The following is a 26,291-nucleotide window of genomic DNA, read 5'->3' as shown; positions in this document are numbered from 1 at the left end:
GCATTGTAATAATAATCCAGTGGGTTAGCCAAGGGCATGTCTGACTTTCAGAACCCAGCAAGAGACAGTGCAGGCAAAAGCATGCTTTCCTCTGGGTGATAAAAGCACAGAGAATCCGCGATGCTGCTATCATACTGGGCACCTCTAAATGGCATCTTAAGTGAGAGAGCGAGGGTCAGAGGCCAGTGGTGATGGTAGCAAAGCAGGGATAATCCAGGTCAGTGAGATTTGACCATTCTGGGCAGTGGTGTTCAGCACTCAAGCACATGAGAAGGAAGTGACCTCAAAGATCAAAATGTTGACACCTGCTCCATATATCACGAAATGCTGGATGGAGAGCATGCAGCTGGTTGCAACCTGCAATCACCGCAGCTAGGGCAGGCAAAGCAGCGACCGCTGCTTCTGAGAGGACTGCTAACCAGATCCGGACAAAGGCTGCGCAGACAGGTGACAAGGATGTATTGGGCACGAAGTTTCCATGGGGTCTCCTGTGTCCAGAGAGAAAAAGTGTAAAAATTCTCTGGTCGGGCTAGTGTGATGACTTGGAGGCAGAGACGCAACAGTGATTACAGCTGCAATGAAATGCTTCCCTGTTTTGACTGCGGTTGCAGAGCAAGTTACACGGCTCAGCAGCACATCGCAATGTGTCTATGAGTGGCAAGAGGCCGAACTGCCTACACGTGTAGCAGTTATTAGACTCATACATTCCAACTTAGAAGGACACACCTGCGCACTCCCCTACTCGACTACTCTGGTTAACCTCTCTCTCAGCCAAGGCTCCCTTCCTGATGCCCTCAAAATGGGTCAGGTGAATCCACTTCTAAAGAAACCCTCCCTGATGGGAGTGACCTTACCAATTTCTGCCCTACCACCAACCTCCCTTTCTTTACTAAAATCACTGAAAGATGCATAGCTGAGCAACTCTTCGAACATATTAAGGAAAATAACCTTCCTGATGAATTTCAATCCGGCTTCAATCAAGGCTGCAACACTGAAACAGCACTGATACAAGTTATCGACGATGCTTTACGACTCAGGCAACTCCTGTCTCTTGATCCTTCTGGACCTTTCTGCAGCCTTTAACACTGTACACCATAAAACTCTTCTGAACACACTAAAACAAAGAATGGGATTTGAAGGCACAGTACTCAAATGGTTTGAATCATACCTCATGGGCAGATGATTAAAATGCAAACTGTCTCTCTTCTACAAAGGCTGAGGATCAATGCATCCCTCAAGGCTCGATCCTTGCGTCCACCCTTTTCAGTCTTTAAATGGAACCGCTGGGAACCTTACAAAAAAAATCCTGAACCCTTTATCACCTCTATGCTGATGAACCCCAACTCTACCTAAAGGTGTCATCCGCACTCGACATTTGAAGCCGCACCGCCACCCTAAGCTCCATCCAAGAATAAATGACATCTCATCATCTAATTCTGAATTTCTCCAGAACCGAATTCCTTCTTTTCTCAACCTCTAACTCTCCACCGCCTGTTCAATCATGGATGGATAGTCTGAACATTCTTAACATCAAACCCAGTGGTGGCTGGTGGGATTTGAAAATGGTAGGGCATTAGAACAATGAATGAATTATTGCGAGCAAGTGAAGCGAACCGGACATTCAGGAGACAGGTTCGGGGGGTGACAGTGCCTGGTTAACTAAGAGACCAGACAGTAGGCCTCTGAAACCTGTATGTGGCCCAGATCCTCATAGAGCAACATTATAGTCTAGTAAATAAAACACAATGGGCCATATGTAGGAAGCCCAATACCGGTCGGTAACGGCCGATTTTCGGTAAATATCCCGTTACCGACCGGTATTCTGGCTTTTGGTATGTAGGGGGCACATTTCAGGATTCAGTAATTTACCGAATCGGTAAAATTACCGAATCGGTAATTTTACCGATTCGGTAAATACCGAATCCTGAAATGATATGTAGGGGGAGTGTGTGGTTGTTGTGGGGATTCGTTATTTACCACCAACTAAAAGTTGGTGGTAAATGACGAATAGCTGGAAAAAAGCATTTCTTTGCACTTTGAAGTGTGCAATGTGGCAGACATACATGCCCTTAGGGCATGTATGTGTGCCACATATGCACACATGCAGGAATCAGGGGTGCAACAGGGTGTCAGTGTGACACCCTGCCACCCTTGATTGTGCTCCCCCCATTACCGAATCGGTATTTACCGATTCGGTAATGGTAACTGGCTTCCCATTGATTCCTATGGGCCTCCTGGCCCATAGGAATCAATGGGAAGCCAGTTACCATTACCGAATCGGTAAATACCGATTCTTAATTACCGACCCATTCCGAATCGGTAAATATTACCGATGGATTACCTACATAGCATTTACCACTTCATAAATACCGAATCGGTAAAATTCGGTATTTATGAAGTGGTAAATGTTAGGCTACCTACATATGGCCCAATATGTTTATGTACAGCTTGCATTCTAAATGATGTATTTGAAGCTGCTTTCATGTTAGATAGTGAAGAAAAAGGAAGATCGGTAAAATAAACTATTTCCTTAAGATCACACACTTTGGAGTGGGGTAGCCACAATTAATCCAGTTTTTATGATTTCACTTTGTACAGATCAACAGCTAAATTGATAACTGTTTGTCTTTCATTATTATCTTAATTGTTAACGTTTTCTCCTCTGTAGCTGATGCTTGAGATCTCTTAAAGTGGAGTGCTATATATAACTATCATAGCTGACTTCATTTGGCTTCTCCCAGCTAACTTAAAAAAAAAACAATCGGAGTAAAAATTTGCTTTTTACTGCTCCATCCTGTCATAAGAACAAAGTTTTGCTTTACCTTTGACATACATTATTTAAAATGTTAAAAGAAAAGCGTTTTTTACTCTCCTCTACCAATAGCTCCCATCAGATAAGCAATTCAAAAGGCCTTCACATGACTGCTAAGATTCACACTTGCATGCTTGCATTGCACTCTGACACGCACTTATTTGAAGACACGTTGACTTGACACATTTAACACCCAGACTACTTACCTCTCCCAAAAAGCAGGCAGGTATTTGTCAATTACAGTTTGTGGCTCAGGGTTGCCAAGAGCAGCTTCCAGCTGCGGGCATAGCAATGGCCAAGGGGTCATATAGCGCTAGGCCTCAACTAGCAGTGTGAATAAGAACAGCTGTGACGGGGAAGAGAGTAGTGAAATAGGAGCAGATAAGGGTTCCAAAGGGAGATGTTAGAGGCCGGAGGTGGGATTAAGGAGTGATGGCTAACCCTGAAGGCAGATGATGCCAGGCAGAGACTCAGGTCTCTAAGGCAGCTTGACAGAGGAGACAAAGAATACTAGTACTCATGCTTTTCTCCGAGAGGTGTCTCTCAGCTGCAGCTGGTGAAGGAAGGAGGAAATTACACAGGCACGCGTCACCGAATGCTCCCAGCTTCTATGCAGGTGAGCCAGAAGTCGATGGCCTGCCCGAGTGAGAAGACAGAGGGCTGCAGAGGCTGAATGGTGACCAGGAGACAAAAGGCTTCAGCAACAGTCAAGAAGGGACACATGAAATACTTTGTCCTACCATAATCCCGCCTCCTATTCTCATGGGCTGACAGTATCAAGGACCAGCCAGTCAGAAGAGGAGGTGGGATCCTGGAAGGACATAACCTACGTAGCAGATCCAGACGAGCTGATTACTAGACCGAAGCCCTGGAAATACTGCTGCTTTAGGCAGCGGCTGTCTGCCTTCACCTCTGCCTCATGAACACACATTGCGCATGAGGGATTCGGGCGATATTGAAGTTGTCTACCTCACATGCACCATGTGTGTTTGTATACTGTTGTGGTGCACTGCTATACAGACTAGTAAAGTATGACTACCTCAGATCAGTCTTCCAGTCTCCTTCTCCTTCCTCCAAAACTAGCGGGGCCCTGCCGTCAACGCCCTCATGCAGGAACTGCCCCTGATCAAACCTACCATTGTTGACAGTGCCAAATCCCTAAGTGTCATCCTGGAGAAAAGACTCATCCTCCATGCCCAAATCACGCACGTTTCCAACTGCGCCTTCTTGATTTGGCGTTTCATTCCTGAACAAGACCTGAAAACTCTGCTTCAATCTTTGGTAATCTCCAGACTGGACTACTGAAATTCTCTCCTTGCAGGTCTCCCCACAACCTACCTACCAGGTCCTCATCCTGGGCTCTTCACCCTCCGCCTGGGACGACTCCTGGTGGCCTCCCGCCCTGGGCACCGCACCCAAACCGACAGACCATGCTCGCAACCTGGGCTTCATCCTGGACCCCTCCCTCTCCATGACCAGGCAAGTCAACAACGTCTCCTCGGCGTGCTTCAACATCCTACGCATGCTACGGAAGATCTTCTGGTGGATCCCCACCGAGACCAGGAAGACCGTCACCCAGGCCCTCGTCACCAGCCGACTGGACTACGGCAACGCCCTCTACGCCGGTACCACCGCCAAGCTCCATAAGAGACTCCAGCGGACCCAGAACGCCTCAGCCAGACTCATCCTCGACATCCCACGAACCAGCCACATCTCCGGACATCTGAGAGACCTTCACTGGCTCCCCGTCAACAAAAGAATCACCTTCCGCCTCCTCACCCACGCACACAAAGCCCTACATGACCAAGGCCCGAGCTACCTCAACAGCCGGATCAACTTCTACGCTCCCAAACGCCACCTCCGATCAGCCAACCACGCCCTCGCCGCCGTCCCCCGCATCCGAAGAGCGACTACAGGAGGAAGGTCCTTCTCCTACCTGGCCGCCAAGACCTGGAACTCCCTCCCGGCCGACCTGCGCCTGACCCAAGACCACCTCTCCTTCAGGAAGAAGCTGAAGACCTGGCTGTTCGAGCAGTAGCGGCACCCCCCCTCCCCCAGCGCCTTGAGACCCTACGGGTATGTAGCGCGCTCTATAAGTGTCACTGATTGATTGATTGATTGATTGATTGACCTATCTCCTCTAAAATTCATCCTTCATTCAGCGGCACATTTCGTCTATGAGGCTAAAAGAAATTACCATATTACACCCATACTGATTTCTCTTTGATTTGTTCCCATTGAAGCTGCGGCAATATATAAGACTTCTTGCATCACCCATAAAACCATACACACTTCCACCCCTCACTACCTGGCCAATAAACTCAAATTATCAGGCGCTCCAGACCTTCACTCAATGCTGGAAATCTACTGCTCGAACCTCCAAGTTTCAAAAGGGAAAGACTTATTGTGCAATCCTTTTCAAATAATGCAACTACAATTTGGAACTCGTTACCTCCAGACATTCGCATCACGGCCTCTTTCCGTATTTTCAAAACCGATCTTAAAACTCTTCTCTTCCAAAGACACTTCGATCAATAATTCTCCTTGCCAAGCTACCCTCCAGCCACACGGTCCCTCATCCTAGGTCATGACCCTGATTGTTACATGACACAAGAGCTACTACGACCATCTGTTTCAATTTTGTAATTTTTTTGATTATGTATTTTGCATTTGTGTAACTCTAATCACTCCACCTTTTCTTAATATGCAATCTTGAGTGAATATGTAATTTGTTAATCTGTAACTCACACTACGATTAACTACTGTGCATATTAGTAGTGATACACATTACCATGTGTTGGACTTGGCCCTTTTTGCAGGGTCATCCCTGAACTTTTTGCCTTCCTCCTATATTTTTTCTGACCTGTTGTTGGCTGTTTTATGACTCTGGGCACTTTACCACTGCTGATCAGTGCTAAAGTGCATATGCTCTCCCCATTTTATATTGATGTATGAATTAGTGATTCGATGATTGGTTGGTTTGGTTTACCTGACAGATCCTAGTAGAGTGCACCAGGAGTGCCCGGTACTGGTAATCCAAATGCTGCTGGTGGGCTTGCAGCACTGGTTGTGCCACCCACAGAAGCAGCCTGTAAAAGTGTGTCTAAGGCCTGCCATTGCAGAGCCTGCGTGCAGTCTGGTACTGTCATGCTGACTGGGCAAGTGCACCCACTTGCCAGTCCCTAAACCTTCCCTTTTCTTCATATCAGACACCCCTATGGTAGGCCCAAGGGCAGGGTGCATTGTAAGTATAAGGTAGGACATGCCCTGGTGTGTGTGGCATGTTCCAATAGGGAATTACAGCAATTTTAGTTTTTCACTATTGCAAGGCTACCTGTTCTCCATAGGCCAGAATGGGCAGTTTGATTATTACATCTTATAATCCTAACTGACTCAGGGAACATGGTAGAAATTCGAGTTTAGTTTGCCTGAACTCAGAATGATAAAATACATCTTTTATTGAAGTTGGTTTTAACATTCTGTGTTTGAAAATACAACTTTTAGAAAGTAGGTATTTTCTTGTCTAACCATCCAAACCTGCCTCTGCTAGGTTGTGTATTCCTTGTCTGGAGTTTGAGTGACAGGGGCTGGGGAATTCCAGGGGGCTGGGGAATTCCCGGAGAGAGGGTGAGTCAGCACAGGGCTGAATAGAGAGATCTCCATGTAGATGGGTGGGAGGAGATGCACCTGGGACCTGAATAGGGCTGTGCTTTCCCTCCACAATGCTGGCTCCACCTCCTGTGGTGCGTCTGATGTCTCTGCCCTGCACACTGAAAGGAAAGAAGGAGTCATGTAAGCAAAGTACTCCAGCACTGACCAGAACTGGTTTGGACTAGGCAAAGGCCTCTCTGCCTTCAGAGAACAAAGGAAAACTTAGTATAAATATTGGGACCCCAACCCAAGAACTTTAGATCACTTTTGGGAAACAAGAAGAAACCTCTGCTGAGGAGAGGAACCAAGAAGAAACTGAGGAGAGACTATCCCTGAAACTGGGGGATTGGCCTGCAGGGGTTGTCTACTGCCAAAGAGAGGAGAAAGGAACTTTGGGGCATATCAACAAGGCGAGGCAATAGAATTATCGCCACTTTTGCGGCCGTTTTCGGCCGAAAAGCGGCGATAATTTTATCGCCTAATTAGCAAGCTCACTCTAACTCGTGAAAACTTGCGTTAGCGTAGGAATTCCTAACGCCCAGCTTTGCATCTCTAATGAGATGCAAAGTGGGCGTTCCTGACCTGACATGACAGGAGAAATGTCGCTAAGCGACATTTCTCCTATCATCAAGCCCCACGCTATGAAGCATAGCAGCAAGAAAAGTAGCAATAACCCCTGTTATCGCTACTTTCCTTACGCCTGCTTCAGGACTGACTTAGCCATGATATCCTATGGAAGGTGGATATCATGGCTACGTTTTTGAGTCCCTATCATCAACCTAACGCCACATTGCGTGGGATTATTGCTGGGTTTCCAGCGATAATCTCACATTAGGCAGTTAGCGTGAGGATTTTTATCGCTTTTGAGATAAGAGTTGCTAATAGCACGCTATCTCAGCGATAAAAATCCACGCTAGCCGGCGATAATTATCCTAGCGCTAAGTGCGCTTAGCGATAATTATCGCCGTTTGTTGCTGATATGCCCCCTAGTGTGTACTTTTGCTCAACATGTAAAGGATCTCCAAGGGCTTGGAAAAGAGCTTGCCTCCTGCTGAAGTCTCCGGGACAACAGACTTCAACCACCAGCTCCCCAGAGTTCCTTGGATGTGCCTGCTGCTGTTTTGGGCCTTCTGAGGGACTGCGTGTCGCAAGGAGCTGGAAGCGCGACTCATGGAGAAGAAGCGTGTCGCCGTCGAAGCCGCTGCCGTCGCATCACTGAACAAGGGTGTCGCCGCTGTAGCTGTTGCATAGCAACGCATCACGAGAAGCGCCCCGCAACACCGAAGAAGCGTGTCGCCATCGCAGCCATTGCAGCTGACGCATTGCACCGCATCAAGAGAAGAGTCTTGCATCGAGGAAGAAGCGTGTCGCCATCGCAGCCGCCGCATCTTGGATGACGCCACTGTATCTGTCGCATTGCACCGCATCAAGAAAAGCACCTCGCATCCACGGAGAAGCGTGCCGCCGTCGGAGCTGCTGCCGTCGCATCTCTGAACAAGGGTGTCGCCGCTGTAACTGTTGCATCGAGCGGAAGTGTCTCGCATCGCTGGAGAAGAGTGTCGCCGCCAAAGCCGCTGTCGTCGCATCACTGGACAAGGGTGCCGCCGCTGTAGCTGACGCATCGAGCCGAGATCTCTCGCAACATCGGAGAAGCGGGCCGCATCAGGAAAATTTTCACGTATTTATTTCTTTGCACCAAACTTTCATTGCATCAACATCGTTGCAACACTTTCGTTGCCCTGCGTGTCGCATCTAAAGGTACATTGACTTAAAGTGTTGCATTTAAGAACTAAAGAGAATTAATCTAAATACTACCATCTTAAAGTAACAGTATGGTGGATTTTTGTCATTTATGGTCTTGTGGTAAATCTATATAAAGAATACTTATTTTTTATATAAAACTTGTGTGGTGTCCATCTGTAGTGTTGTCACTTGATTACTGTATGTGTTCACAAATGCTTTACACACTGCCTCTGAGATAAGCCTGTCTGCTCGTGCCAAGCTACCAAGGGGGTGAACAGGGGTTATTTTAGGAGTGTACCTCTTACCCTGACTAGACGCAAGGGTCCCTATTTGTCACAGGTACCTACCTATGCCAACTAGATGCCAACTAGAGACCCCCAAATCTAACATTGGTGGTCAGCGGTGAGGATTCTGGACTTGCATTTGTGACTCATGTACAGTGATTGCTGAACACTACTAGTGAGTGCAGACCAAAACGCAACCACATACTTTTGGTAGATTTCTTTTTGGGATTTTCTATTTTTGCCAAGTTTAACAACTATGGAGAAAGCAGCATCCATAGCATCTGTTGATTGTGATTGGAAAGAGGAGAAACTAGAATGCTACAGCTTGAGACAGCTCAAGCATTTTTGCAGAAGATTCAAAGTTTCAATGACCAGTCTCTCCAAGAAGGATGAGATCCAAAAGACGCTGAGGGCCTGGGTCGAAGCAAGGAATATCCCTGAGGAGGGGGTTGAGAATGCAGGTGAGGAGCTGGAAGGACCATTGGGTCCAGGAAGGAGGAGAGCAGTCTCCCCAGCAGGTAGCAGTGTTTCTGCCAAAAGCCTGTCTCCAGAGGAGTTGGAGGACAGGGAAAGATGTAGGGTGCATGAGATGGAGCTGACCAAGCTCAAATTAAGTGGGCAGTTGGAATTTGAATTGCAAATTAGGAAATTAGACCTAGAGGAAAAGAGAATACAGCTTGAGCACGAGTTAAGAATGAGGAAGCTTGAGTTAGAGCTCGAGAGGCTTGAGGCCATGAGTGTCTCAGCCCAACAACAAGAAATATGTGTAGCTCAGAGAGTGAGCTTTGCTGAGTTGGAGGTGGAATCCAACTCAGATGGTGGCAGCAAAATTGAGGTATCCAGTGCTGAGGGAGTAGTACACACACCCAGGGATGTGGCACCTGACTTGAAGGAGGGGGTTAACATACACCAGGAGATACAAGGATATTAGGTAGCTCCAGTAGTGCGCAGTGTCCCTAAGGAGAATGGGGAAACTGACGCAGGGGTTCATAGTCCTAGTGGTGGGAGGGACACTCTACTGACTCTAGATGAGAGGTGCAGGGAGAGGGTTTCCCCCATGATTGAAGTCCTGGTGTGTGAGTGTGAAGACTGCCCAGAAGAGTGTGGGTTGAGTGACAGAGACAGTCAGACACTGTCTTGCCAATCTCAGGAGAGTGGTATGGAGTATGTGTGCGAGGCACTGGATGGTGAGATGAAAGATAGTTTGGTTAACCCTTGTAGGGGGCTGTGTGATCCAATTGTGGGAGAGCATATTGTAAGTCCCTGTTTTCCAGAGCTATGGCAACACCTGTGGGAGAGTGAGTTCTCTGACCGCAGGGAACTCACGTTGGATGCAGACCTTTTGGTGGATTCCTGAGGGTCTGGAGAGGCATTGGGGAGTGATCCCAAGAAGAGTGGTTCAGGTATCTTCCAACCCAGAGGGGGGGAAGAGGTTCAGTGTAGCCCAGCTAGGTCCCAGTATAGTGGAAGGGGTGTAGAGACTCACGTCCTGTCTCAGTGGAGAAGGAGTGAGTGTGGGGCTGCGTGTCCCAAGGTGCCCGAAACCCAGTCTCAGAACCTGGATGGTTCTTTAAGGGAACACCAGGTGGGGAGCCTAGTCTGTCGTGAGGGAATGCCCGTTTTGCGGGTTTCCCTAGTGTCTGGTGAAGTGGGAGTGTCTGTAAGTAGGCCTCCCTCCGTTCTGGTGTCTGGCAGTGCCACTCCTAAGAGGAGGGTGAAGAAGTCCAGACTGAGGGGTGAGAGGGGGAAAGAGGCCCCAGTGGAAGAACCAGTGGGTCAGGGGCCAGCCAGAAGGGCTGCGTCACCAGTGAATGACCATGGTGACACCACTTCTGTCCTGGGGGATCTTCGCGCACTGGCAGATGGACAGGGGTCGGGAGATCTGCGCCAGGCAGACTATCACACAACACACGAGTTATGTGTTACCCTCGGGGGGCATGCGCGCTCCCCACGAAGTGTGCTAGGCGAGTGTTCAACCGCATGGGTTGGTAAGCCAGGTTCAAGTGTTGACTGACCCGCAGGAAGGTGCAACTGTAATCAGTGTCCTGACCGATGTAGCTTCTAGGGGTACCACTCCAGTTAGGAGGGTACAGCGCTCTGGAAGGGGGTGCAGAGGGATGGAGTCCTCGCCTCTGACCCCGGTGCTGCCCGAGGGTTTAGACCCTAGATTGGAGGGCCAGGTTCAGGGTGTCCCCCCTGACCTGGATGCCCAGTTGCAGGATAGAACCCCTGAACTGGTGGGCAAATTGTGTAGGACACCTGCCCCAGGTGCCCTGGCAATTCTGGAAGGGGGTACCGCTCCAGGTGGAAGGGTACAGAGCCCCAAGGAGAAGGACCAGGTGTGGGAGAGCCCACCCCAGTCTCTTGTCCAGCCGCCGGGTACAGGCCTGGGGCTGGCGGGTCAGTGCCAGGATGTCATACCTGACCCGACAGGATGGAGAATGGAAAAAGGGTGCCAAGCACCTGGGGCTACTGCCCCCAACTCCCTGTCGCCCCAGAGGTTTGAGAGCACTGAGAGGCATCAGGCCTGGGTCTCATCACTGAACACTGTCATTGGCCACTGTGGCACTTTGCTGTCTGTCTATTGGGACACACCTGTGAGCAAGTTAAGGTTAGGTGCTGCACAGGTGGTGTCCACAGGTGAGGAGAAGGGTTCCCCATGGATTAGCTTGGTGGGCCCTGAGAGTATGGACAGAGGGATCCCAATAGGTTCAGAGTGGCGTAGAACTGAAGTCTGCACCTGCAGTTGCGGGCCAGGTCCAGGTTCTATCGCCCAAAGCAGGGAGGCCCATCAAGGTAGTGATTGGTCTACCCTGCGTTTTGGCTGGAAGGGGGTTGTGTTGGACTTGGCCCTTTTTGCAGGGTCATCCCTGAACTTTTAGTCTTCCTCCTATATTTTTTGTCTGACCTGTTGTTGGCTGTTTTATGACTCTGGGCACTTTACCACTGCTGATCAGTGCTAAAGTGCATATGCCCTCCCCATTGTTAATTGATGTATGAATTAGTGATTCCATGATTGGTTGGTTTGGTTTACCTGTCAGACCCTAGTACAGTGCACTATTAGTGCCCGGGGATGTAATCCAAATGCTGCTGGTGGGCTTGCAGCACTGGTTGTGCCACCCACAGAAGCAGCCTGTAAAAGTGTGTCTAAGGCCTGCCATTGCAGAGCCTGCGTGCAGTCTGGTACTGTCATGCTGACTGGGCAAGTGCACCTGGTACAGATCGGAGCTTCCGAATCCCCTCTACTTCCACGGACGGAGTGATCTCACAGTCACACACGCACACACACATCACACGCTGGTGGGGCCCATTACACCAACATTCAAACCTAAATCACCTTGTCCGTGCCTTGCATAGGGGAAACACTTTCTGATACCTAACCAATCTGCATATACCTTGAGGTCGATGCGACCAACTAGTTGCTTATAAATCTAGCAAAAACATTTCAAAGAATACACAATGTGTAAATAATTCAATAAACATGACCAGAAATAATCACCCGACACAGAGATTCAAAAAGAATGATTTGTTTATCTAAAATTATAAGAAAAGCCAATTAAATGCAAATTCATTTCTCTCATATTTACCTATTCTGTCTAAATGTCAGATCCTAAGTCAGAACCGGTCCTCAGTAGAAGAAACAGAGTTTTCCGCCGTCATGTAGAGTCACCGTCCTCTTCGTCAGCATAGGGACCTCGGATCATCAGTTCGGGAAGAAGTGGCGCTAGACCTCTCTAGCCTACTATTATTTATACTAAAACTTACATTCTATAAAGTTACAATTCTTTGTTCAGAACGGATGAATGGCGGAAATAATGTCATCTTGGTACATTTTTGATATTGTACGAGATTTTCTCACACATAGATTGTCCCAAATAATGAATAGGAAAAATTGAATGTTCATGACTAATTTGATACATCTACGGATGTCTCTACGGGGTAAATTTGTATCAAATGGTGGGATCACTATAAGTTCATGAAGTCAATATTTCAAAATTGCAACATCTCCATCTTCCAGGGGCACTTGGCAGATTTCCTGGACTTGTCATCATGCTCATAGCTTTTCAGTTCAACGGAGGTGCAAGGTCACAGACAGCGCGAAGCCTTCTTGCAAAAGTTTCCATCAACTCAAATGCAGGCTGCAGGTGGTGGCCATTTTGTGGTAGGCCACATTAGTCAACTTAAGTGAAAATAAACATAAAACAAAATTACTGCACGGAAATGATTAAACAGTGTTATTCCCCTGCTAATACCCTTATGTGTATGTATTTATCTAGCCATTTGCGACATTAAAAGCCATAAATGCATATTAATTATAAACGCAAACACAATAACATCACTTAAGCAACATCGATTTCTGTCAGTTTGCTCACCATCTTAGTTCACTTATTATTTCAGCCATGCAATAGCATTCCCACATGTAATTCTCTTGTTAATAAGGTTGGTTAGACAACATTCGACAAACTTTTAATACTTAATAATTAATCAGTAGTACTTTTAGTTATAACATGCGAAAATGAAACAGGTATTCGGTTTAAAAGTAAAAACCCTGCTCCATCAATCCCCCCTTTGGTGATAACTAATCACCACAAAAATCAAAACCCCCCCAAAAAAATCAATTTAGTTTCCCCTTTTGGAAGAATTCAAAATATCTTCTTGTTCATGTTTTTAAACCCTAGTTTCCATCTCATCTTCCTTTTTAGTTTCTATATACATGCTTTCTCTTAGCTCTTCTAATTCTATTTCTTGTGGATCTCTTTCTGATTTCTTTTGTCTCTTTTTTACAATTTCTTTTGTATTTTTCTTTTTATTTCTTCTATATCTACAACACATACACCCTAATCTAAGGATCATTAATGCAACAATTACACAGGTTAATGGAAACAATATCTTACCAAATATGGTACTACCTATCTTAGCTATAAAATTCTTAATAGCAATCATCTTATTAGCCATTTTAGTCCAGATACTTTCAGCTTCCAGTGGTACTAATTCTTCATGCAAATCAGTAATATTTTTGATATAAACTTTTATATCTTTGCTTTCGTCAGGAATGTAAGTGCAACAGTGTTGAACTTTCAGCATTCCACAGACTCCACCCTCTTTCGCCAAAAGAATGTCAAGGACAAGTCGATTTTGCATTGCCATAGCACGCAAAGCAACCATTTCTGTATTAACCAAAAGAAAGCCTCCAGCGGTGCTGGTTGACAAGCGATCCACCACTGTTGACAGCTTCCGAATGCCAAATGCATTCAAGGAAATTCCCACTGCAGGAATTAAAGCTCCAAAAATATCTCCTACAATTTCTGTCCATGTTTCTCTTTTATAGCGTGTTAATGGATTAGTTTGTTCAGCATCATCTACTCTATCCATGTGAAAAATCTTTGGAAAGACCAGGCCAATATAACATGTACCAAACCAATGGTCAGGCAAACGGTAATAAGCCTTGTTCCCACAAATATAATACACTCCCGGGAAAACTGGATCTTCCCCTCCTCTAAATCCCCATCCGGTTGCAATAAAGTATGTATCATGGCACTCACTAGTCCCTATGAAATAATAATCATACTGGGATCTCTTCCTGGTAATGCACAGTTTGCCTTTCTGTGGTGTGTCTAGAGCTAAAGTTGGACTAGCTCCATCTTTCAATTCTTTTTCTTTCTCAATATCCCACATTGTGTCACTCATTTTATGCCCTTCTGCTTTCTTGTGCATGTTCAACCTTCTTCTCTCAACCATGTCTAGAAAATTCTTCTCTTCTCCTTTCAAACTGCAAGTTAAATTGTTTCTAAAAACATATTCTAATGTTAATTCTTTGGTTTCTAAAAAAATCTCACCTAAAGTGTTAGTTTCTTTTGCAGGATTCAGTGCTTTATTCATAGGCAGTTGCCCATGAATATTATCTACATTAGACATGTTATAATCTAATTTCCCTAACTGGTAAAATATACTAATCAACACACTACAGGAAATTCCATACGTAGCCGGAAGATGATGATAAGTCACTCCTTCCGAAACAGAGGCAGGTTATTGCATGCAAACGTAGCAATCCCTTACTTCCATTGTCTTTACGTACTCATACAACAATTTAGAAAAAACATTGCTAGAAAAATCACTAATCGACCTATCTTTATGTGTATGTACATTGCTAGTTCTAGTTGGAACTATTTTCTGTGAACTTTTCCCTATATTAGTTCTGTTCTCAGTATGACCTTCTAAAGTGTCTATAGTGACTCTAAATGAAATCAATAGAGCAAGCACGCTCCAAAGCAGCATTAATAAACCTGTACAGCAACAGCACATCTTGCACCATCTTTTCAGAAAGGTACATCTTCTTTTATTATTCTCAGTGTTAGCCATTTGGTTAATTTGACCGTGTCTTTTGACTTAGCCTCTTCTACTCCTCTACCGAACTTAAGGGCAGCAAGTACCCAACAGGTTTTACAATCTACTAATGTTAATATTGCTTTTTTCTTCTCTTCTCCAAGTGATTTTTCTTGGATTTACTCAATTTGGATTTTCATCACTTTTTACTGCTTCTTCATCATCATCAAACTGTATCAGGTCCTGAACATCCGTCTCTTATCCAATGTCGGACAAGATAACTCTCAGGATTCCCACAGCTTCTTCTTCGGCAACGTCTTTCAGCAAAGCCTCCTCTGGACTACCTTGACTGTCTGCCTCTTCTCCTTGTTCAGGCAATGCCACATATGTCCATTCCGGTGACTTATACCTCTGGTTTGGTTTTCTTATTCTTTTAGTTCTCTCAGGTATCTTTGTTTCTTCTTCTTTAGTAGGATTTTGACTTGACACTTCGTTCACTTGTTCAGCTTTCGAAGAGTTTACTCGTGTCAGTCTATACCTCAGTCTCTTTATCTTATTTGGCCAAAGATCTCCTTTAGCATTTCTCTTTTGTTTTCCTTCTTTATTGTTTCTTTCTCCAAGCCAAGTTCTCTTTCTCAGAACTCGTCCTCCATGTATCTCATTGTCACTCTCATCAGACTCTGTTTCAATTACCTCTTGTACATCAGCAGCTTTCTTTTCTCCAACAACTTCCTTTTCTTCAACAGTCTCTTTTTCCACCAATTGAGATTTCTCTACTTCTGTCCCTCCTCGGGTCTCCGACACGCAATCTTCTTGCTGTCTACTTGTCCCTTCACCTAGCTTGTTGTTGATGTTCCCTACACCTCCTCGGGGTTTTTCCGCAATCTGTCCCTCTCTGTCTTTGTCTGTCCCTTCTTCTTCAATATTTATCTCAGGTGGAACTTGTTCAATTTCCTCATTTGATTCAGGTGTCTCTTCTGTTGGAATGTTCTTTTCTTTTCCTTCTTTCTTTTTGTGTTGGTCACTGTCAATTGGAACCTCGGGTAATTCTTCTGAGTCTGAACTTGCTTCTGCAGTTTGCACTGTTCTCTTCAGAACCTCTTCTGGTGGGATGAAATTTTTCCTTGACTCACTTTCTCCACTTTCAGGATTCTTTTTCCTTCTTACTGCCTCACTGTCTGCATCATCACTGGAATCTGATTCTTCAAAGTATTCTTTTCCAGTACCATCTCTTGGATTTGGAACTCTCAGTGTATGACTTGCATGTATCCAATTTTTCACACCAGCACACTTGACAGCAGTCGTTGTGGTCAAGATGACTTGTCTTGGCCTTCCCCACCTTGGAACCAGACAATTCCTTCTTCTGTGAACTTTTATTCTTACCCAGTCCCCTGGGCTCAGATCATGGGCTGGTTTCTTTTCAAGTGTGGTGGTGTCTTCTCCAACCTGGTGAAACACAGAATGAACTGCGTCAGCCAGGCCTTTACAGTAATCCAAAATCATGTCATCAGTTATTGTCATCAACTTGTTGACTGGTACATAAGCATGTCTCATTGCCCGTCCCATGATAATTTCATGTGGACTCAAACCTGTCGTTCTGTCTGGAGTAGACCTAATGGTCATCAGAACTAGAGGCAAGACATCGGGCCATTTCATTCCTGTGGCTAAACACATTTTACCAATACTGTTTTTGATGGTACCATTCATTTGTTCCACCACACCAGAAGCCTCTGGTCGGTAAGCACAATGTAGCTTTTGCTGTACACTCAATGCTTCACAGATTAAACCCATGATTTCATTATAAATATTTCCTCCTCTGTCTGATTCAATGGTTACTGGGAACCCGTACCTTGGGATGAACTCTCTTAACAGTAATTTGGCAACTGTTATCCCATCATTTCTTCTGGTTGGATAAGCCTCCACCCACCTAGAGAACAAACAGACCACCACCAGGACATACCTCAATCTGTTGACTGGGGGCATTTCAATGAAGTCTATCTGCATTCTTGTGAAGGGTCCTCCCTCCCTGCCTATTGTTCCTAGGCTCACCACTGTTTTCTTTCCAGGATTGAATTGCTGACATATCAGACATCTCTGGCAGAGACTTTCTGCTATCAGTCTGAACTTTGGACTGTACCAGGTTTGCTTAAAGGCTCTTATCATAGCATCCCTCCCCAGATGTCCTTGGCCATGATACATCCTTGCCATTGTTGATAGCATACTATTTGGCATGACTGGTCTTCCATCCCTATAGACCCACACATGATCTTTTTCTCTAGGTGCACAACCTGCTTTCACCCAGTCTCTCATTTCCTCATCTCCTGCCTCATCCTGTAGCTGTTTTACTTCCTCCCATGTTCCCACCTCATTAGTAAACATTAAGGAACAAGAAGACATTTCTCGCTCTTTACTCCTGTTAATCGAATTATTGTTTCTTGCACAGTATTGTGCTATGTCATTGGCGAACTTGTTTCCCATAGTTACAAAATCATCACCATGACCATGAGCAGCACATTTTACAACTGCTAGTTCTTTAGGCAGCTGTATCGCCTCTAGCAGTTTTCCAACCACTTCAGCATTCTTTATGGGAGTTCCACTTGAGGTCAGGAAACCTCTTTGTACCCATAGCTGGCCAAAATCATGGACAACTCCGAAGCCATACTGGCTGTCAGTCATCACAGTCACTCTCACACTCCTCCCAATCTTGCATGCTTTTGTCAGTGCCACCAATTCTGCCACCTGGGCAGATTTAACTCCTTTCAAAGGTGATGCTTCCACAACTTCCGAGACTTTACACACAGCATATGCAGCACTCAACACTCCTTCATCTGTTCTCAGACAAGATCCATCCACAAACAACACATGATCACTTTCAGGCAGTGGCAGATCTCTTATGTCTGGCCTTGGCTTTGTACAGTAATCAAGTACATCCAGGCAGTCATGATCAACGTCATTTCTCACTCCCACACATTCAGCATCAGGCAACAGTGTCGCTGGATTCACATTCACGCATCTCTCCAGGATTACATTGGTTGCACCAAGAATGACTTTCCCATATTTAGTCAGCCGACTATGAGACATGAACTGTGTCCGGCTCCTTGTCAAAAGGATTGCTACATCATGAGGTACAAATACCCGTACAGGGTATCCCATTATGATTCCCTCACTCTGTTCCAGACTTTTGCAGGTAGCAGCTACTGCTTTCAGGCAACCTGGTAAACCCACAGCTACTGGGTCAAGAGTTGCTGAGAAATAGGCAATCAGCCTCCTCAGACGTCCATGTTTCTGGATCAACACTGAAAGTGCACATCCATTTCTTTCACTACAATACAGCTCAAATTCCTTTTCATAATCAGGCATTCCCAGGGCAGGAGCTTCACATAGTCTGTCTTTTAACTCTCTGAATGCAGCCATCTCTTCTGGGTTTAGTTCTAATGGGTCTTTCACCTCACTTTTGGTCAATTTAATCAATGGTTTGGCAATCAGGGAAAAGTTACTTATCCACTGACGACAGTAAACCACCATTCCCAGGAACATTCTCACTTCTCTGTGTGTCATTGGGGCTCTCATTCCTCTAATGATTTTAATCCTGTCAATAGTCACTTTTCTCAGGCCTTTCTCAATGTTATGTCCCAAATACTGGACTTCTTTCTTGCAGAATTGCAATTTGGCTGGAGATACTTTTACTCCTCCATCTGCCAAGTGATTCAGTAAAGCAATAGTGTCTACTTCACAGGCTTCACGTGTTTTTGATGCCACCAGTAGGTCATCAATATACTGGACCAAAACTGAATTTTCAGGCATTGTCAGACTTTCCAGAGATTTCTTTAACAATTGATTAAATATTGAAGGGCTCTCTGTATACCCCTGTGGAATTCGGCACCATGCCAAAATTCGTTCTCCAAATCTAAAAGAAAATATTGGCTGGCTGTCATGATGCAAAGGAATTGAAAAGAAAGCATGACACACATCAATGACAGTATACCATTCTGCATCATGGGGAATCTGATACAATATCACTGATGGATTTGGCACAATGGGACAACATGATAAAACAATCTTGTTAATTTTTCTCAAATCCTGTACTATTCTGAACTTCCCATTTGGTTTCTTTAGTCCCATTATTGGTGAATTACATGGGCTGCTCAATATTTCTCTTAACACCCCCCGCTGGATCATTTTCTCAATTATAGGGGTTATTCCTTCAATTATTTCAGGTGTCAGTCTGTATTGCGGAATGTTTGGGTAAGCTAGTCCATCTTTTACAGTAATTTTCACTGGATCTACATTTCTCATCAGGCCCACGTCTTCTCCGGTAAAATCCCAAACAGCTGCTTTCACTGTCTGTTTCAATTCTGGGGGTAATGCATCTGGATTAAATACAGCATATGTCCCCAAAGCTTCACATTCCCTGTTATCCATCGTCATTTTGTATAGGACATCCTCATCTGGTGTTTCAAAGGTTATTCCGTCTGGAGTACAGAAAATAGTGCAATTCATCTTGCATAGCAGGTCCCTGCCTAGCAAGTTCACAGGACTAGTGTCACACACCACAAATCGGTGCATGTCTGAAAATTTCCCTATTGTAACCCTTACTGGTTCAGTAAGTAGAGTTTTAATCTGTGTGTTGGACACACCAACTACTTGGATTGCTTCGTCCGAGAGAGGAAGATTCTTTATATCAGCTGACCTGACAGTCGATCTTGTGGCTCCTGTGTCAACTAGGAAAGTAACACTTTCACCATTTATTTTCCCATCTACAAAAGGCCCTGCCTGGTCTATTTCTAGAGTTGCGCCAAGTACGCACTCTTCCTCCTCTCTTCGGCACCGTCAGATGTCTCCCTCAGAGTCGCTTCCCTCATTTTTCAGCCAGTACTGAGAAACTGCGCTTGCGCGTTTTGGTTTGATTACCTGCTCTTCATCGTAGAATCCCGACTCTTGGCTGTACTTCTGAGATCCTTTTCTCTGTGGCAAGGGTGGTTTTGGCACCTGATTCTGCTGCTTATCAGCCTTCGGCTGTTGCCGATGCTGACCACACCCCTCACTCTGCACCTGTGAATTCAATGATGGATTATCATCATTAGTAGACGGTGGATTCTTACACTCGGATTTCCAGTGCCCCAATTTTCCACAGTTGTGGCATGGGAACTTTTTCTTGGCTTCCTCGATGTTTCCCTTTCCTTTTCCTGGACCAAACCTAGGTTTATTTCCTGGGTTATTTGCCTGTTCAACCAACTGAGCTTCCTGTCTTTCTGCAACCTTCACCTGTGCCCACATTGCCTTTTCTTTTAGCTTCCTCTGCTTTGCCTCAATCTCATCACTGAAGTATTTTGCATGTCTCAGAATCTCATCCATCTTCTTACTCTGCCAGTCTACGGTGTGCTGCCTTATCATGTCACTGATTTCTGGCCGCAAACCGTACACAAATCTATAGACAAAATGGCTCAGATCCTTGTCACCAAGGTGTTCATCTCCACTGAACTGCTTAAAAGCTAGTATCAGTCTTTCATAGTAAGCATGGACTGATTCTTTCAATTCTTGGTGTGTTCGATCTATTTTAACCCAGTCTGTTTCCTTGGGGGGTACTTTATTTTTCAAGAAGGCCATAACCTGCTCATACTTCTTCATTACCTCCGGGTCTGGAGTTCCTGTTTTTGGATCTCTTGGGTATTCCTTAGTGGGCCAGTCTATGACTATTTTACATTCTGCCCACAGGTCTGCTGGTACAATTATATCAAACAGACTATTCAGGTCGATCCACAGTACTTTTGACAACTTTATAAATCTGTCGACCTGTCTGTACCACTCGACGGGCTTTTCCCTTAGTCGAGGGAAATCATTTGTAAATGATAAAATATCCTGTCTGGTCCATGGGACATGTACATACCCTCCTCCTGGAATCTCTCTCATGGGGTAAGCTGTCATTGCTTTCTCTTTTTCTTTCAAGGGGAATGCTGAGTATGTTCTATCTGCCCCATCCTCTCGCTTTCGGTAACATCTGTCTTTCCATTTTTCTATATCTCCCCATTTTTTCAGCAAAGCAATCATTTCCTTAATCTGTCCTGTTCGGCCTGTATTGTTTAGATTTTCAATATATTTATCTGTAAAATCCACTCGGTAAGGCTTTTGTAAAGCTTTTACCTTGTCCATATCAATTCCCAATTCACTGGCTATTCCTTTCAACCTGTCATGTATGTTCTTTGCTCTCCATGTGACACTCTTGCACAGGAAGAGGATCTCCCCTTCCTGATAATTCTTCAGTGTTTCTGTAGGAATTGTTCCTACTATCATTTCTTCCATTTCCATACGTAGCCTAGCCACATCAATTCCCTGAGATTCCTTTTCCTTTCTTTGTAAAGTTTTCAGCCAATCATTCAAATCTTCAGCAGTTATCACAGATTTTTCTGCACCCCCTGGTTCTGTCACTCTTTGCGGTTCTAAAATTGATCCTCTGTTCCTTTCCACACATCCATAATCCAAACTTGAGTTAGTCTGCACACTCAATTCTCCTCCACATATGGTATGCCTCCACTGATTTTCTCCTGTTCTCCCCTGTGTTTCTCCTGCTCTCAGTTCTGCCTGCTCCGGAGGAACAATCAATCTATTGCCCACATATGGTATCGTCAAACCACTTTCACCCATCCTCTGCTTGTCAAAAATTGGCATAACCAGGCCTATTGTCACAGGCACTGTAACTGCCTCAAGATTTTTAGTCAGCTCTCTGATTTTCTCTGTCAGTTCAAAGGTAGTTCTTGCTAGTTCTCTGGTCTTTTCATCCTCAAGTTCATTTTCCCTTTCTATCTCTCTTTCTCTCTCTCTCTCTCTCTCTCTCTCTCTCTCTCTCTCTCTTTCTCTCTCTCTCTCTCTTTCTCTCTCTCTATCTTTCTCTTTCTCTCTCTCTCTCTCTCTCTCTCTCTCTCTCTCTCTCTATCTTTCTCTCTCTCTCTCTCTCTCTCTCTATCTCTCTCTCTTTCTCTTTCCGCCGGAGAACAACTGCTTTTTAACCCAGGGGTGGTACCCTCTGTCTTACTAATCCGCAGGGTGTCTCTCATCGGGGTCACTGCTGTTCCTACCTCTGGTTCTCGTCTATATGGAGGTGGTCTTTTAGAAAGTATATCCTCCAAAACATCATCATCAGACTCATTTGCCCCATATCTCCTGGATTCTACATTTATGTTCTTTCTCTGTACATTTTCTCCCTCCTGATTCCTCTGTTGTTCTTACAGGATATAATCCCTCAGTCATACTGGCATCTCGCCACCTTCTCATCCGATCATGATGAGTTTCACGATCATACTTTCTACCGAATATGTATCGGTAGTTACCTCCACTCCTCTGCTTTTCTCGCTCATGTACTTCATCTTCCCATTCCACCAATGCCTCGAATTGCGTCGGCCTAGGCCGAGGCTCTAGATTCATCATTTTCTCCCGTAAATTTCTTAACACGGCCAGATTAAATGAGCCATGTTCCGGGAAAGCCAAAACCCCATCCTCTCTAGTATACTTCGCCCAGTTGTCTAACCAAATACAGGTATGATACCCATATTTTGCAACCATAAAGGATGCGGGGGTTCTTGTCGGAGGACGTAACTCTCCTTCCCTGGTCACTATATCTTTATCCTTGTCAAACCAGTTCTTTACTTTACTAAGCAAGGATTTCTTCTTCTTTTCCTCAGCGTGGTAATACATTTTCATATTTTCCACCAGCTGTTTGCTCTTTCTACAACTGTACGATCTTTTGTCCAATTGCAGCGCGACTCACACTAACGCATCAATCCTGGAGCGTCTACGTCACTGACTCAGTCCGCGAATCTCAGCGCGACTCACACTAACGCACCAATCCTGGAGCGTCTACGTCACCCTGTACGTCTCCCAATCCTAGCGCGGCGTACACTAGCACACCAATCTCTGCGCTTCCACCGTTCTAACCCACTGTCCAATCACAGCACGGTCTCCCTGACGTCAGCAGTCGCTGCAGCAGCTTCTGCTCCTGTCTCCTGTCTCTCTCGTCTACCCCTCCTTTACAAGACCACTTGGTAGACGTTGTTTCAACTTCTACGAGTCTGTTAGTTACAACATACAAACATCTCCATTGTCTGCTTCGCTAGCCATAGAACAGCAAAAGACCTTTCCCACGAGAATTCTGTCTTTCCCGAGAGCAGCGCTTACCTCTGCCCTACTACAGAATCGTTACTTCCGTTGATAAAGTAGCACATCCCTCTACTCTACCCTTCTAACAAGCACCAATTAACTGTTATCTCCGGAATGCTCCTAAGAGTTTCACAATTAACCAGAATGCCTTCTCATTCACGCACTTTCATACCAGAAAAATGTAGTACATTCACACAGAATTCTGTCTTTCCCGAGAACAGCGAACAGTCTGTCCTACTACAGAATTATATCATACGTTAACAAAGCAGCGCTCCGTCCTTCTAACAAGCTCAGAGAATACCTATTACCTTTCTAGTGATAAGCTTTAACGGAATACCATATGGATCCCTGGGACTTAAGACCAGAACTTCACAGACAACCTTCGCTATCATATATACTTCTCTCACACAGAAAATATGTTTCTAATGGCAACACACGGCGATGCTACCTCATCGAACCCAGACAATGCGACGCGCTACTTCAATTGTCACACGTTTTTCCCTGCCTGCATACAGGGCCAACAATCCCGCCTTTTTCCGAGAGCAACACTCCCTCTGCTCTACTACGGAACTGTCACCGACTCCCTACGTCCCAGAAGCCGTTCATAATACATAAAACTCAACACAACTCCAACATATAGTGTTAGTACAAATATCAATCAATATCCAACAAGCCTATATACACGCAATTTTGCCAGACCAAGACAATAGCTAACCATCATTCTGCTACCAAGAAACTGGTGCAGATCAGAGCTTCCGAATCCCCTCTACTTCCACGGACGGAGTGATCTCACAGTCACACACGCACACACACATCACACGCTGGTGGGGCCCATTACACCAACATTCAAACTTAAATCACCTTGTCCGTGCCTTGCATAGGGGAAACACTTTCTGATACCTAACCAATCTGCATATACCTTGAGGTCGATGCGACCAACTAGTTGCTTATAAATCTAGCGAAAACATTTCAAAGAATACACAATTTGTAAATAATTCAATAAACATGACCAGAAATAATCACCCGACACAGAGATTCAAAAAGAATGATTTGTTTATCTAAAATTATAAGAAAAGCCAATTAAATGCAAATTCATTTCTCTCATATTTACCTATTCTGTCTAAATGTCAGATCCTAAGTCAGAACCGGTCCTCAGTAGAAGAAACAGAGTTTTCCGCCGTCATGTAGAGTCACCGTCCTCTTCGTCAGCATAGGGACCTCGGATCATCAGTTCGGGAAGAAGTGGCGCTAGACCTCTCTAGCCTACTATTATTTATACTAAAACTTACATTCTATAAAGTTACAATTCTTTGTTCAGAACGGATGAATGGCGGAAATAATGTCATCTTGGTACATTTTTGATATTGTACGAGATTTTCTCACACATAGATTGTCCCAAATAATGAATAGGAAAAATTGAATGTTCATGACTAATTTGATACATCTACGGATGTCTCTACGGGGTAAATTTGTATCAAATGGTGGGCTCACTATAAGTTCATGAAGTCAATATTTCAAAATTGCAACATCTCCATCTTCCAGGGGCACTTGGCAGATTTCCTGGACTTGTCATCATGCTCATAGCTTTTCAGTTCAACGGAGGTGCAAGGTCACAGACAGCGCGAAGCCTTCTTGCAAAAGTTTCCATCAACTCAAATGCAGGCTGCGGGTGGTGGCCATTTTGTGGTAGGCCACATTAGTCAACTTAAGTGAAAATAAACATAAAACAAAATTACTGCACGGAAATGATTAAACAGTGTTATTCCCCTGCTAATACCCTTATGTGTATGTATTTATCTAGCCATTTGCGACATTAAAAGCCATAAATGCATATTAATTATAAACGCAAACACAATAACATCACTTAAGCAACATCGATTTCTGTCAGTTTGCTCACCATCTTAGTTCACTTAATATTTTAGCCATGCAATAGCATTCCCACATGTAATTCTCTTGTTAATAAGGTTGGTTAGACAACATTCGACAAAGTTTTAATACTTAATAATTAATCAGTAGTACTTTTAGTTATAACATGCGAAAATGAAACAGGTATTCAGTTTAAAAGTAAAAACCCTGCTCCATCACACCCACTTGCCAGTCCCTAACCCTTTCCTTTTCTTCATATCAGACACCCCTATGGTAGGCCCAAGGGCAGGGTGCATTGTAAGTATAAGGTAGGACATGCCATTTTCGTTTTTCACTATTACAAGGCTACCTGTTCTCCATAGGCCAGAATGGGCAGTTTGAATATTACATCTTATAATCCTAACTGACTCAGGGAACATGGTAGAAATCCGAGTTTAGTATGCCTGAACTCAGAATGATAAAATACATCTTTTAGTGAAGTTGGTTTTAACATTCTGTGTTTGAAAATACCACTTTTAGAAAGTAGGTATTTTCTTGTCTAACCATCCAAACCTGCCTCTGCTAGGTTGTGTATTCCTTGTCTGGAGTTTCAGTGACAGGGGCTGGGGAATTCCCGGAGACAGGGTGAGTCAGCACAGGGCTGAATAGAGAGATCTCCATGTAGATGGGTGGGAGGAGATGCACCTGGGACCTGAATAGGGCTGTCCTTTCCCTCCACAATGCTGGCTCCACCTCCTGTGGTGCGTCTGATGTCTCTGCCCTGCACTCTGAAAGGAAAGAAGGAGTCATGTAAACAAAGTGTTCCAGGACTGACCAGAACTGGTTTGGACAAGGCAAAGGCCTCTCTACCTTCAGAGAACAAAGGAAAACTTAGTATAAATATTGGGACCCCAACCCAAGAACTTTAGATCACTTTTGGGAAACAAAAAGAAACCTCTGCTGAGGAGAGGAACCAAGAAGAAACTGAGGAGAAACTATCCCTGAAACTGGGGGATTGGCCTGCAGGGGTTGCCTACTGCCAAAGAGAGGAGAAAGGAACTTTGTGTGTACTTTTTCTCAACTTGTGAAGGATCTCCAAGGGCTTGGAAAAGAGCTTGCCTCCTGCTGAAGTCTCAGGGACAACAGACTTCAACCACCAGCTCCCCAGAGTTCCTTGGAAGTGCCTGCTGCTGTTTTGGGCCTTCTGAGGGACTGCGTGTCGCAAGGAGCTGGAAGCGCGACTCACGGAGAAGAAGCGTGTCGCCGTCGCAGCCGCTGCCGTCGCACCACTGAACAAGGGTGTCGCCGCTGTAGCTGTCGCATTGCACCGCATCACGAGAAGCGCCCGCAACACCGAAGAAGCGTGCTGCCATCGCACTCATTGTAGCGGACGCATTGCACCGCATCAAGAGAAGAGTCTTGCATCGAGGAAGAGGCGTGTCTCCGTCACAGCAGCCGCATCTTGGATGACGCCGCTGTAG

Source organism: Triturus cristatus, chromosome 8 (genome assembly GCF_964204655.1).
Source record: "Triturus cristatus chromosome 8, aTriCri1.1, whole genome shotgun sequence".
Lineage (NCBI taxonomy): Eukaryota > Metazoa > Chordata > Amphibia > Caudata > Salamandridae > Triturus > Triturus cristatus.
Note: the sequence above shows the minus strand (reverse complement) of the source record.